The sequence below is a fragment of the Perna viridis genome, chromosome 12, assembly GCF_037379345.1.
Source record: "Perna viridis isolate PV_CMFRI_1.1 ecotype Kerala chromosome 12, ASM3737934v1, whole genome shotgun sequence".
NCBI lineage: Eukaryota > Metazoa > Mollusca > Bivalvia > Mytilida > Mytilidae > Perna > Perna viridis.
The window spans coordinates 36,516,074-36,527,945 of record NC_142456.1 but is presented as its reverse complement, the minus strand read 5'-3'; positions in this window follow the sequence as shown (position 1 = coordinate 36,527,945).

Here is an 11,872-nt window from a genome sequence, read left to right as displayed (position 1 = left end):
AAACTACAAGGAATAGCATGTATATCTTTGTATATTTTACCTTGTGTATAATGTTTACTAAATTATTTTAATATGTGGCAAGTTCCTTAGACACCATATTGTAAAATGCATATTGTATTAGCTTTGAATAATTTGTTGATAGTTGTACCCAAACTTGAAATGAACAACACAGAAACACTCAGAATGACTGTTTATTACATTTAGTTTTCAATTCAAAACAATATGAAGTGGTTATTCATAGAGTAAAGATTCACATCCGCTTATTCTTAAAACGATGATAGAAACAGACCAGTTATCATAAGTTTAGTTATAACAGAAAATAGAAAATTCATTAAACCATTGAGGATATTGTTGTATCTTGACAAACATACGTATCTGAATATAGAAAGACCTAATGCTGCGTTAAAACAGGGAATATGAAGACCAAAAAGCAAAGTTTGTTAGTGATTTTTCTATACCATGAATCACATATCCTGTGATATTTTCCTACCAATAGCCTTCAGCATTTTCCTCCCAATAGCTTACAGCAGTTTTCTAACAATAGCCTTCATCATTTTCCTACCGATAGCTTTCAGTATTTTTCTACCAATAACCTTCACATTTTCCTACCAATAGTCTACAGCATTTTTCTACCAATAACCTTCAGCATTTTCCTACCAATAGCCAAAAGCATTTTCCTACCAATAGCTTTCAGCATTTTCCTACCAATAGCTTTCAGCATATTTCTACCAATAGCCAACAGCATTTTCCTACCAACAGCTTTCAGCATTTTTCTACCAATAGCCAAAAGCATTTTCCTACCAATAGCTTTCAGCATTTTCTTACCAATAGCTTTCAGCATTTTTCTACCAATAGCCTACAGCATTTTCCTACCAATAGCTTTCAGCATTTTCCTACCAATAGCTTTCAGCATATTTCTACCAATAGCCAACAGCATTTTCCTACCAACAGCTTTCAGCATTTTTCTACCAATAGCCAAAAGCATTTTCCTACCAATAGCTTTCAGCATTTTCTTACCAATAGCTTTCAGCATTTTCTTACCAATAGCTTTCAGCATTTTTCTACCAATAGCCTACAGCATTTTCCTACCAATAGCCCACATTTTCCTTCCAATAGCCCACATTTTTCTAACAATAGCCTTCAGCATTTTCCTTCCAATAGCCAACAACATTTTTCTACCAATAGCCTACAGCATTTTCCTTCCAATAGCCCACATTTTTCTAACAATAGCCTTCAGCATTTTCCCTCCTATAGCCTACAGCATTTTTCTACCAATATTCAACATTATAATGCATTGCCATTCACAACCACGCAATTTGCTAAATACTAGTTTTGTTTGGTCTAAATAAAAAACTACAAGGCATATAAATAATGCAAATTTCATTACGATGTTTAAAGTTTTACTAACAAAAACGGAGGAAATTTAACAAAAGTGCATTGTAAACAAGAAGTTCATAAAACCAAAAAAAAACTATCGGAATAGGAAGCCAAAACCAGCACCAATAAGTTCAAACAGAGTATGTCAAAGGATCTTAATTATTGCAGCGGAATCTTAATACAAGGAACAAACCCGCAGTGTTTTGTGCATGGGTTTAGAATTTTAGGTTAAGGCAAATTTCAGTAAATAATATATGATGTGTACTTCGTGGTCAGAAAAGTATGACTACTAAAAACGATGGTGAATACCATAGTGACAATAGGTTTTAAGTACCACTAAACAGAATCTCGAGACATGGCATTTCTAGTATACAATAGAAAGTGTTAAGTAGCAGTCTTTATAAAAATCAGACAGGAGGTGATTCATGCAAGTCAAAAACCTACCGGATTCACTTTTATATCTCATTCAGAATCAGTTACAGACCACATTATCAGTCATAGTTTTTCATTTGTGTTTTGCGCTTTTGATATAAAATGTATATACTAGTAGATTGTACATGAAATTAGCACTTTGCAAGAGTTACCGTTCTTGATTTTGTTCGATTTGGTTGATTTTAGTGGGAGATAAATGTATGATTTTCTCAAAAGTACAGATCTAAATGTATGGATAAGACAACTGAAAAATATACTTATTAGCATATTTAGATTGAGGAAAAAAACATTGTTTCTTCGGTGTTTTTTTTTCTTTACCATGAATCACTTTACTATTGGTTGTGTCTGAATTTTATGTGGACTGGTATTTAAGTAATTTAAAAAATCGCCAACCGATGATTTTTCAATCGTACGACTACCTCGTAAACAAATTACACTGAATGAAAAGCAAGAAGAAAAATAAAGTTCTGTCAACCTTAGAAACCACATCTTGCCATTCTATATTTTGTATTGTTTCAACAGAGTATTCATTTACTGAATCAATAATTTTTTTTCGATTACACGGTTTGTTAATACAAGGGAATGTCATGATTCGAATAATCATTTTAGTAACGGGGCTGGTTCTATAATGCATCTTAATTGCAAGGCAGTTAGAGACACCAAAGTGTCGCTTAAGAATACTTCAAACATTATGAAGTGTCCTAGCAAAGCGACTGATGTCTTAGGCTCAAAAAGATAGTGAAAGCAATCATCAAGATGTATCCAATTTTCTCACCACTTCTGGTTGGTAAAGCAACGTGAAAAATAGTCAGAATGCTTAAGGACAATTGGTACTGTCAGATAAAACGAATACGAATACGAATGGTTCCTTTTCAATTGGATTTTATATTATTTCCTGAATCTACTATTTCTAATGAGGTATCCGTCACCTGCCACGATTTATTCTCTTTAAAATCATCAAGGATAACGTTAGCCCTGTTGGAATAAAAGTATATTTTTGAATTCCAGAATTCAAAATTGAGCTCACACTTCCGTTCATCGAATGGAAAGTATGTGACATCATATTTCTTTACATTTCGAAAATCTCCGATAGTGCCTACGATTCCAATTCATCATATCTCACATTGGACAAAATGGAGTTGTCTTCAATCTGTTTCAATTTTTCAAAGCCATTTCAGGTTTCCAAACATCTTTCTGGGATAACAAAATATAATCTACGCCATTATAATCTTATGAGTCCAACGAAAGATACTCGTCAATCCATACAATGTGTAGATATTCATTTGTAACCAGTGTTTTTGTATTTTTTCATTAACATAATTTATCCCAAGAAGTACAAGATCTGTATCAATGTTGAAGGCAACTGATCAATAGCAGTAATGACATTATTTCTATAGCTTTCTGCCACGAAAAGTTGTTCCAGTACATCGCCTACATCTGATCCAGAATACGCAATTAAAGAGTTGTTTTACATAATCTTACTGAAAAATGTCTTGACACAGAATTGCCTTTTGAGAGACAAAATTGAAAATTTGTAATATGTTATAAATCTGAATTCATTTTTATTGAACAAAATTCACTTTTGTCTGTACAAAATTGAATTTTTAGTACAAAACCACAAGAGTCTCATTCAGCGCCCAGTAGGTCGCATGTCGCAAACCGTTGTACCAACACTATAACCCTATATGACTTGTCACAATATCAACAACTATTACAATAGGCAATGATAAGATCAGCAAGTTGCACTGCAGTAGTGTCTTGTGGTCGCCGCAAACCCTTGCAACAATTCAACAACCCTTCATATTGTCATCAACTACTACATGGAATGGTGTGACCAGTACCGCTCGCTGCAGTAGTCAGTAATGAAGTCGTCACAAACCATGCAGCAGTGTATGTCCCGTTGTCGTCCTAAGTTTAAGTCCCAACCAACTTACATTACAACTAAATTTATAAAGCCAAATATATATATGTAAACTCATTCAAATCCATGATCTTATCCGTTCAATAGTTTAAGCAAAAACTACTTTAAATACTGCTCGGTGTTCCATAAGCGAAAGTGACAAATTTCAACCGAGGGGGTTTTAACGTCCTTAACTATCCTCTAAGGTCTCGCACGGACTGTTGGTTATACGAATTTCAATGTCACTCACTTGCTTCACATGACTGGACTTATCCATTACATACTTAAAAACAAAAACAAAACAAAAGCAAAAAAAAATAAATAAATAAAACATGAATAAAGTTGTGGCTACCCAAGACATTTCATGGTTCAAGTTTGTTGTGAGTGAATATTCCAATCGTTTATTTTGGTGGTATATGATACTGTATTTGTTTAATTTCCACCAATATAAAATTTTGCATTCCTTTTTTTCTACATTCAGTTTGTATATGATATAAAACTGTTCATTCTACAATGTCTTTAGAAGTAATAACATTATAAAGCCAAATATATATATGTAAACTCATTCAAATCCATGATCTTATCCGTTCAATAGTTTAAGCAAAAACTACTTTAAATACTGCTCGGTGTTCCATAAGCGAAAGTGACAAATTTCAACCGGGGGTTTTAACGTCCTTGACTATCCTCTAAGGTCTCGCACGGACGGTTGGTTATACGAATTTCAATGTCACTCACTTGCTTCACATGACTGGACTTATCCATTACATACTTAAAAACAAAAACAAAACAAAAGCAAAAAAAAAAAATAAATAAATAAAACATGAATAAAGTTGTGGCTACCCAAGACATTTCATGGTTCAAGTTCGTTGTGAGTGAATATTCCAATCGTTTATTTTGGTGGTATATGATACTGTATTTGTTTAATTTCCACCAATATAAAATTTTGCATTCCTTTTTTTCTACATTCAGTTTGTATATGATATAAAACTGTTCATTCTACAATGTCTTTAGAAGTAATAACATTTATGATTAAGGTGGTTTATGTGTCCTTCACTGAACATGTTAAATTTTCTGTCCTTGTTACTTGTAAGGAATTTGGGTCTACATGTACAAATTCAAAAAGAAACATTATTGAAGTTTATATTGCATGGCTATTTTCAAATTTTCTGCCTCGATCCAAGGGAGATAATTTGTATAGCAAGTGCATGGAAAACACACATTTAATCAATTTTCTTGACGGATTATACCATAGTTCTTATTGTTGAAACTTCTATAAAGCCTATGAAATCATATATCCTTTCTTTTCACATGGACATTGTTGAAAAAAGTTTATGAGACACTATCCCATGCTTACCAATCATGAAAAAAACATCCAGTCCCTTTCCTGTAGACACTAGAACGGTCCCATATTAAATATATTCTTGTGTCGAATTTACAAGGTACCGATCTTATAAAGTGACGACTTAATGTACTGTCATTCTACTTTTGCTTTCAGCTTTCCGGGTTGTTTTCCATTTTCCATGTAATATATATATATATATATACATTGACATTCCAGATTTTAAATACAGGTAAAAATCAGTTATTGTTTTAATAAGGACTAAAGAATCAAGTTATCAGGAACAAGTCATTGGCGAATTCGAAAAATAATTTGGGAGTGGTTTCAAATGAACGTGAATTGCTTTATTTTTTCATCTACGTGCAGTGTTCTAGGAGTTTTTAGAAACTGAGTTTTTCTCGAGAAAAATCCATATAAAATCAACTTTCCCACAGTCAATGACTGCTTTCCTAACAAAACAAATCCTTACAGCAGATGAAGTTTTCAACTTGCCATGCATAAGTGTAACTAAGTACCTAACTTTCCCTGACCCAAATTTCACTTGCCCCGGGTAACAGGATTTCAGGAAATAGGAATCCTAGAACATTGTACGAATCTTATTCTTTTTTTGCGGATTTTTTGTTGTTGTACGAAGTTTTCTTAACCTAACTTAATTTGATTCACCTTGAATCGCCACATGGACTTATGAAAGCACATAAGTTTTGAATCTGCTATTTATACAAGTGTCAAACATTTGTAATTCAACTCTTTCTACAGCGGCGGGGGACATATGGCTACGCGTAGCATTCTTGTTTGTTGTTTTTTTTTTTTTTGGGGGGGGAGGGTTCTGAGAAATGCCTTCTAATCTGGTCGTGTGCATGAACCATGTGTGATAATTACTAAATTAGTTCGATGACAAAACACCTGTAATCGATTATCTGATCAAATTAAGAAAATATTACTGTAAGAGCAGTATTGCTTAGAAGGTAGACCTATGAGGCCAACATATTTCCTTCTAACCAACTTGCTGAACCTGATTTTACTCAAGGTGTCATTTACTCCAAGTACAGAGGCAATTAATCAATTAATCTTTTCATAGTAATACTTGATTGGATTGCTACATCCAGATGTGTCTAAACTGTGGTTTAGGGATAGTTAAGCAGTTTACCTGGTATTTAACTGTCAAAACAACCTCTTGACGATCACTTTTAGGCCATCAAGGTTCCAAATGCAAGTTAAAGCAGGATGCTGTGATAGTATTTTAGAAGAATATCAAGCTGTTGACCTGACCCCAACCTCTTGACAATTACTTTTAGGTCATCAAGTTTCCAAATGCAAGTTAAAGCAGGATGCTGTGATAGTATTTTTGTAGAATATCAAGCAGTTGACCTAACTCCAACCTCTAAACAATTACTTTAAGGTCATCAAATAAATATAGGAGGATGCCATGATAGTATTTTAGTAGAATATCAAGCAGTTGACCTGACCCCAACCTTTCGATAATTACTTTTAGGTCATCAAGTTTCCAAATGCAAGTCAAAGCAGGATGCTGTGATAGTATTTTAGTAGAATATCAAGCAGTTGACCTGACCCTAACATCTAGGTCATTAAATAGTTATAGCATGATGTCATCATAGTATTTGAGCCCCAAAAAAGTCAGTTTTGTTAGATTTAGCAGAAATCAAGCAAGCTAATATGTTCAAAGAATCACTTTTAAAAAAATGAAACCATCTTTACAACCACTGCTGATTCATGCCGAATATGGTTTTGGTACTTATGCTTGCAAACAACAACTCCATGATGGACAGAAATACCAACTTCTACCTAGAATACCAACTTCTACTGGGTATATCAACTTCTACTGGGAATAACAACTTCTACCTAGAATACCAACTTCTACTAGGAATACCAACTTCTACTGGGAATATCAACTTCTACCTAGAATATCAACTTCTACCTAGAATATCAACTTCTACTGGGAATATCAACTTCTACGTGGAAAACCATGCAATTTCTACCAGGAATTTCTATAGTAGACTTTAAAAATCCATACTTCTAAAGAAGTATTTCATTCCAAACCATAAACAATAGAAATTATAAATGTTATAATATTCTATTATAATAGAATAAATAATTGGATTTCCTGTTCCTTAATATGGGTTACCTAGAGATCATCTCAGTGTACTTTATTAGAAGGATATGTTGGCCTCAAATATCTACCTCCTTAAAATATACATTTACATTTTCTTCTTTTGTTCAGACGATAAATATGACCTATAAAACTACAAGGAATAGCATGTATATCTTTGTATATTTTACCTTGTGTATAATGTTTACTAAATTATTTTAATATGTGGCAAGTTCCTTAGACACCATATTGTAAAATGCATATTGTATTAGCTTTGAATAATTTGTTGATAGTTGTACCCAAACTTGAAATGAACAACACAGAAACACTCAGAATGACTGTTTATTACATTTAGTTTTCAATTCAAAACAATATGAAGTGGTTATTCATAGAGTAAAGATTCACATCCGCTTATTCTTAAAACGATGATAGAAACAGACCAGTTATCATAAGTTTAGTTATAACAGAAAATAGAAAATTCATTAAACCATTGAGGATATTGTTGTATCTTGACAAACATACGTATCTGAATATAGAAAGACCTAATGCTGCGTTAAAACAGGGAATATGAAGACCAAAAAGCAAAGTTTGTTAGTGATTTTTCTATACCATGAATCACATATCCTGTGATATTTTCCTACCAATAGCCTTCAGCATTTTCCTCCCAATAGCTTACAGCAGTTTTCTAACAATAGCCTTCATCATTTTCCTACCGATAGCTTTCAGTATTTTTCTACCAATAACCTTCACATTTTCCTACCAATAGTCTACAGCATTTTTCTACCAATAACCTTCAGCATTTTCCTACCAATAGCCAAAAGCATTTTCCTACCAATAGCTTTCAGCATTTTCCTACCAATAGCTTTCAGCATATTTCTACCAATAGCCAACAGCATTTTCCTACCAACAGCTTTCAGCATTTTTCTACCAATAGCCAAAAGCATTTTCCTACCAATAGCTTTCAGCATTTTCTTACCAATAGCTTTCAGCATTTTCTTACCAATAGCTTTCAGCATTTTTCTACCAATAGCCTACAGCATTTTCCTACCAATAGCTTTCAGCATTTTCCTACCAATAGCTTTCAGCATATTTCTACCAATAGCCAACAGCATTTTCCTACCAACAGCTTTCAGCATTTTTCTACCAATAGCCAAAAGCATTTTCCTACCAATAGCTTTCAGCATTTTCTTACCAATAGCTTTCAGCATTTTCTTACCAATAGCTTTCAGCATTTTTCTACCAATAGCCTACAGCATTTTCCTACCAATAGCCCACATTTTCCTTCCAATAGCCCACATTTTTCTAACAATAGCCTTCAGCATTTTCCTTCCAATAGCCAACAACATTTTTCTACCAATAGCCTACAGCATTTTCCTTCCAATAGCCCACATTTTTCTAACAATAGCCTTCAGCATTTTCCCTCCTATAGCCTACAGCATTTTTCTACCAATATTCAACATTATAATGCATTGCCATTCACAACCACGCAATTTGCTAAATACTAGTTTTGTTTGGTCTAAATAAAAAACTACAAGGCATATAAATAATGCAAATTTCATTACGATGTTTAAAGTTTTACTAACAAAAACGGAGGAAATTTAACAAAAGTGCATTGTAAACAAGAAGTTCATAAAACCAAAAAAAAACTATCGGAATAGGAAGCCAAAACCAGCACCAATAAGTTCAAACAGAGTATGTCAAAGGATCTTAATTATTGCAGCGGAATCTTAATACAAGGAACAAACCCGCAGTGTTTTGTGCATGGGTTTAGAATTTTAGGTTAAGGCAAATTTCAGTAAATAATATATGATGTGTACTTCGTGGTCAGAAAAGTATGACTACTAAAAACGATGGTGAATACCATAGTGACAATAGGTTTTAAGTACCACTAAACAGAATCTCGAGACATGGCATTTCTAGTATACAATAGAAAGTGTTAAGTAGCAGTCTTTATAAAAATCAGACAGGAGGTGATTCATGCAAGTCAAAAACCTACCGGATTCACTTTTATATCTCATTCAGAATCAGTTACAGACCACATTATCAGTCATAGTTTTTCATTTGTGTTTTGCGCTTTTGATATAAAATGTATATACTAGTAGATTGTACATGAAATTAGCACTTTGCAAGAGTTACCGTTCTTGATTTTGTTCGATTTGGTTGATTTTAGTGGGAGATAAATGTATGATTTTCTCAAAAGTACAGATCTAAATGTATGGATAAGACAACTGAAAAATATACTTATTAGCATATTTAGATTGAGGAAAAAAACATTGTTTCTTCGGTGTTTTTTTTTCTTTACCATGAATCACTTTACTATTGGTTGTGTCTGAATTTTATGTGGACTGGTATTTAAGTAATTTAAAAAATCGCCAACCGATGATTTTTCAATCGTACGACTACCTCGTAAACAAATTACACTGAATGAAAAGCAAGAAGAAAAATAAAGTTCTGTCAACCTTAGAAACCACATCTTGCCATTCTATATTTTGTATTGTTTCAACAGAGTATTCATTTACTGAATCAATAATTTTTTTTCGATTACACGGTTTGTTAATACAAGGGAATGTCATGATTCGAATAATCATTTTAGTAACGGGGCTGGTTCTATAATGCATCTTAATTGCAAGGCAGTTAGAGACACCAAAGTGTCGCTTAAGAATACTTCAAACATTATGAAGTGTCCTAGCAAAGCGACTGATGTCTTAGGCTCAAAAAGATAGTGAAAGCAATCATCAAGATGTATCCAATTTTCTCACCACTTCTGGTTGGTAAAGCAACGTGAAAAATAGTCAGAATGCTTAAGGACAATTGGTACTGTCAGATAAAACGAATACGAATACGAATGGTTCCTTTTCAATTGGATTTTATATTATTTCCTGAATCTACTATTTCTAATGAGGTATCTGTCACCTGCCACGATTTATTCTCTTTAAAATCATCAAGGATAACGTTAGCCCTGTTGGAATAAAAGTATATTTTTGAATTCCAGAATTCAAAATTGAGCTCACACTTCCGTTCATCGAATGGAAAGTATGTGACATCATATTTCTTTACATTTCGAAAATCTCCGATAGTGCCTACGATTCCAATTCATCATATCTCACATTGGACAAAATGGAGTTGTCTTCAATCTGTTTCAATTTTTCAAAGCCATTTCAGGTTTCCAAACATCTTTCTGGGATAACAAAATATAATCTACGCCATTATAATCTTATGAATCCAACGAAAGATACTCGTCAATCCATACAATGTGTAGATATGCATTTGTAACCAGTGTTTTTGTATTTTTTCATTAACATAATTTATCCCAAGAAGTACAAGATCTGTATCAATGTTGAAGGCAACTGATCAATAGCAGTAATGACATTATTTCTATAGCTTTCTGCCACGAAAAGTTGTTCCAGTACATCGCCTACATCTGATCCAGAATACGCAATTAAAGAGTTGTTTTACATAATCTTACTGAAAAATGTCTTGACACAGAATTGCCTTTTGAGAGACAAAATTGAAAATTTGTAATATGTTATAAATCTGAATTCATTTTTATTGAACAAAATTCACTTTTGTCTGTACAAAATTGAATTTTTAGTACAAAACCACAAGAGTCTCATTCAGCGCCCAGTAGGTCGCATGTCGCAAACCGTTGTACCAACACTATAACCCTATATGACTTGTCACAATATCAACAACTATTACAATAGGCAATGATAAGATCAGCAAGTTGCACTGCAGTAGTGTCTTGTGGTCGCCGCAAACCCTTGCAACAATTCAACAACCCTTCATATTGTCATCAACTACTACATGGAATGGTGTGACCAGTACCGCTCGCTGCAGTAGTCAGTAATGAAGTCGTCACAAACCATGCAGCAGTGTATGTCCCGTTGTCGTCCTAAGTTTAAGTCCCAACCAACTTACATTACAACTAAATTTATAAAGCCAAATATATATATGTAAACTCATTCAAATCCATGATCTTATCCGTTCAATAGTTTAAGCAAAAACTACTTTAAATACTGCTCGGTGTTCCATAAGCGAAAGTGACAAATTTCAACCGAGGGGGTTTTAACGTCCTTAACTATCCTCTAAGGTCTCGCACGGACGGTTGGTTATACGAATTTCAATGTCACTCACTTGCTTCACATGACTGGACTTATCCATTACATACTTAAAAACAAAAACAAAACAAAAGCAAAAAAAAATAAATAAATAAAACATGAATAAAGTTGTGGCTACCCAAGACATTTCATGGTTCAAGTTTGTTGTGAGTGAATATTCCAATCGTTTATTTTGGTGGTATATGATACTGTATTTGTTTAATTTCCACCAATATAAAATTTTGCATTCCTTTTTTTCTACATTCAGTTTGTATATGATATAAAACTGTTCATTCTACAATGTCTTTAGAAGTAATAACATTATAAAGCCAAATATATATATGTAAACTCATTCAAATCCATGATCTTATCCGTTCAATAGTTTAAGCAAAAACTACTTTAAATACTGCTCGGTGTTCCATAAGCGAAAGTGACAAATTTCAACCGGGGGTTTTAACGTCCTTGACTATCCTCTAAGGTCTCGCACGGACGGTTGGTTATACGAATTTCAATGTCACTCACTTGCTTCACATGACTGGACTTATCCATTACATACTTAAAAACAAAAACAAAACAAAAGCAAAAAAAAAAAATAAATAAATAAAACATGAATAAAGTTG